Consider the following 4,046-nt stretch of genomic DNA (forward strand, 5'->3'; position numbering starts at 1 on the left):
CACACACACACACACACACAAGCAGAGGACGGCAGTACCTGGCGGACATGCTGGCAGCCGGGATTCTGGTGAGCTGGGAGAGGAGGCTGAGGAAAGCGGGCTGACAGGGCGTGGATAGCACAGCGGTTGTACACCGACAGCTGCTCCTGGTTGGCCAGAGCCAGCTCTTTGAGAGGGAATTAACCAATCACAGGCAGAGAGAGGACAGCCAATCAGCAATAAAAGAAAAGCTGCAAACAGGAAGGTTTGGATCTGATGGGATGTAAGGGTATTCCCGATATGGACGAATTTCCTTTTCCTGGAAATTTCTGAGACATAAACTAAAAATATTAACAACACGTGACTCAAAGACAGTCTGAACTTAGAGGACGGGTGAGAAACTATAACAAACGCTTTTATCCAAATCAATTCACATGTGCCGACTTGAAGGAATTTAATCACTAACTCCGGCAGTGTAAATGCGCTTGTCTACCTACCCTGATCAACCACCGCCTTTAATGGCTTCTCAACACACATTTCCTTGTTGTTATTTGCATCTGTCTCCTACCTGCAGAGCGAGGACCAGTCTGACCAAGTCCACCACCACCTCCTCACTGGCCAGCTCCACGCTGAGCAGAGCCAACAGCATGAAGAGAGCCTCATAGTGACCCCGTCCACTGTTCTCCTCTTTGCAGCCAAGGAAGATGTGCCTATAGAGTCGCTGAGCGTGCTTCACACATGCACGCACGCACACACACACACACACACACACGCACACACACACACACAACTCATTCTGAATAACTACCATTCACCACTGTTTCTAATTCTATTGAGTAATGATTCAATTGTATAGACTCCTTGGATCAGTTCATTAAACTATGATTGGACTGTCTACTTCTTGGAACACACACACACACACACACACACACCCTACCTTCCTCATGAAGAGGTTGTCTTGTTGAGAGCATTTATCCACCTTCAGGTTTAGAACTGAGACATCAGACACTCTGTAGAGAGACAGACAGACAGACAGACAGATGGACAGGACAGACAGACAGACAGCATGACAGAAATTTGATCATCACAGTAAAATGGGCACCAGTTTAAGTGCCACCAAAGTAATCATATGTTTCATACTGTGTAGCTATATAACAGCATACACCTGTCTTGTGTCCTAATTTGGGTAAAAATCTGAATCTGGCCCTACACCAATACAGCACACAGTATTGCACTACATTGCTGTTGTTTGATTCCCCCTGCAAATCTTAACTCATACCCATAGTCTTCAGCAACCTAATATCCACTGGATATGTTTGAAAATGGCAGATGTCATCAAACCTACTTTCTACCCGATCCCATTCAATTTGAATTAGTTGGTCTTACGTTTTGATTTATTGTTGTCATTCACACCTCCGAACACTAGAGGACAGTATTCAGATCAGTGTGTGACTAGCGTGCTGACCTGATGGTTTTCAGGGTGCTGGCGTTGTGGTGTCGGTCAATGAGGGAGGTGAGGATGGAGAGAACCAACAACCGGATCTCGGGGTCCTCCATCTCGGTGTAGGAGAGGAGTGGCTGTAGGAAGGAGCTTGGTAACGCAGGTCAGCATGTTAGTGCTGTCGTAGCCTTGCGCCACCTGCAGGCGGAGAGAGGTAATACACACTGACACACACACCCAGAGGAGAGGAAACGGGAACTCCAGTTGGAAACAGTCTCTGATGCTGTGAGAGACTGCAGTGACTAACACCTCTCACCTGAAGCAGAGACTTCAGTAGCATCACCTGGATCATTCTGCTGCCTTCAACCCTGAGAGAGAAACCGAGAGAGACAGAGACAGAGAGACAGAGACAGAGAGACAGAGAGACAGAGACGGGAGTGGTAAGTAACCTTGTGTCTATTAACAAATAAATATTTCAATCATTCAGATGTTTTTTTGTATTGAATAAATATTGCAATCATCTCTTTATTCTGTTGTTTCCTGTCATCTTTGTGTATTGCAACGCCTCATCGCTGTGTTTGTATCTGATTTGACAAAATTGTTGTGTTTTTTTAAGTTGTCAGTTGTGCAAATGAATTCAAATGAAAATTTGTGCTGAACAGAATTGAAATTAAAGGGAAAAAGGCAGCGCGACGGGGATGAAAGGAGAAAAAAAAAGCACAGACACGTATTTCTTTTTAATAGAGACAGGGAGAATAGAAGGAGTGAGAGAAAGAGAGACACAAAGAGAAAGAGTGAATGTGAGAACTTGAAGAATTAATTATAAGTTGGGAATTTCGAAGGGGAAATCTGCATCATGACCTCCACTTTGATTTGAAACACACCACACACACACACACACACACACACACACACACACACACACACACACACACACACACACACACACACACACACACACACACTAGACGGTACCCAGAGTTGGGGGGAGCCCAGGACAGGGTAGATTCCAGGAACGCGCCCCCTGTAGGCCAAGAAATGTCCCGGGCTGGAGGACGTTGACCATGCTGGCAGGGTTACGTTGGAGGCGCTCTACAAAGCAAGACAGGTTTTGCAGCTCGGCCTGCAGCTGGTACAGCAGAGCTGCATGGACGTGGAGCAGAGTGTTTGCCCTCCTCCTGGTGGAGCTCCAAGGAATGCAGCTTAGCGTCTATTGATGAACTCACATCAATGCTCTCACCCTGAGAGACAAAGAGAAAGAGAGAAGGGGAAGATGAGAAAGACAGTGAGAAGAACAGAGAGACAGACAGTAACAATGAATAATCATATAGTCATGCTGATTTCTGCTGCTTCCAAGGGTCCCCCAGGGGTCGTCCTAATCATCATCATCTCCACTGAGCTTCAAGGCCACAGGGGAGGAAGTGAGAGGTCATGCCCCAAGACGTGACACTCCACAACAGACACACACAGAGGAATATGGGACCCTGACGGGGGCAGACTGGAGCTAATCCTGTTAGTATTCAGGGTTAGAGAGGACTTAGTACAATCATGCAGGTGTGTGTGTGTGTGTGTGTGTGCACACGTGCATATGTGTGTGTATGTGTGTGCTAAAATAGTTGTGCTCATACTGAAAGGCATTACAAAACTGTCCACTGAGAAATGAGTCCATGACCCATGACTCCAGAGAGCAGCAGCTTTGTTTACTGAGTGTTTTTTTCTACTTTTTACTCCCAGGGTTTTTACATTAGATATTTGTAAAGCAAGGACACACTCCAGTTCATCTATCTAATTATTAAACCATTTACAACAAACAAAATGACTAAATAATTACAACTTTCCCCTAGGGAGCCACTGGTCACAGAAAACCAGACAGATTACCTGCATCTCCAGAGCCTTGACGTGATGCCTGTGGTTCCTCAGCTTCTCCTGGAGGCCGGAGATGGTCTGCAGAGAGAGAGGTGTGTGTTGGGATGTGTGTGTGTGTAAAATCCTATCCTGACAATCCCCTGAAAGGATGAAAGTAACGGTTTACAAAGGATGGACAACAAACAGACAGACAGACAGACAGACAGACAGACAGACAGACAGACAGACAGACAGACAGACAGACAGACAGACAGACAGACAGACAGACAGACAGATAGATAGATAGATAGATAGACATACAACAACCATTCACACGTACAGATCTGATTGTAAAAACTGTTTCCTGAAAGAAAACAATGACTGCTACTAATTGGTGCTTGTTCATAAATTAAATTTACCAAGAAATGGCATCAATGATCATGGTGCTGGAATGTAATGTGCAATGCATCTTAGGATGCTTTATTTATTTATTCTTTCAACTTGTGTGACTTTTTATTCTTCGCTGGGTCCTCGTGTGAGTCTGCTTGCATGGCCAAACAAGGGTGCCGGTTGTGCATCTCTTGCCCATGTACAGATCCGTCTATTGTGTTTGACATACTGCTGATTGCACTTGTCTGTGAGTTGTGTATGGTCTGGGTAGATTGTGAAACTGAATTGCCCTTCTGGGGTAAATAAAGTTGTCTGAATCCAAATCTGAAACGTGTGTAAGAGCAAGTTTGAGCTGTGAGGCATGATCCCTGCATCAGATGATGATTTTTCT

Source organism: Lampris incognitus, chromosome 21 (genome assembly GCF_029633865.1).
Source record: "Lampris incognitus isolate fLamInc1 chromosome 21, fLamInc1.hap2, whole genome shotgun sequence".
NCBI lineage: Eukaryota > Metazoa > Chordata > Actinopteri > Lampriformes > Lampridae > Lampris > Lampris incognitus.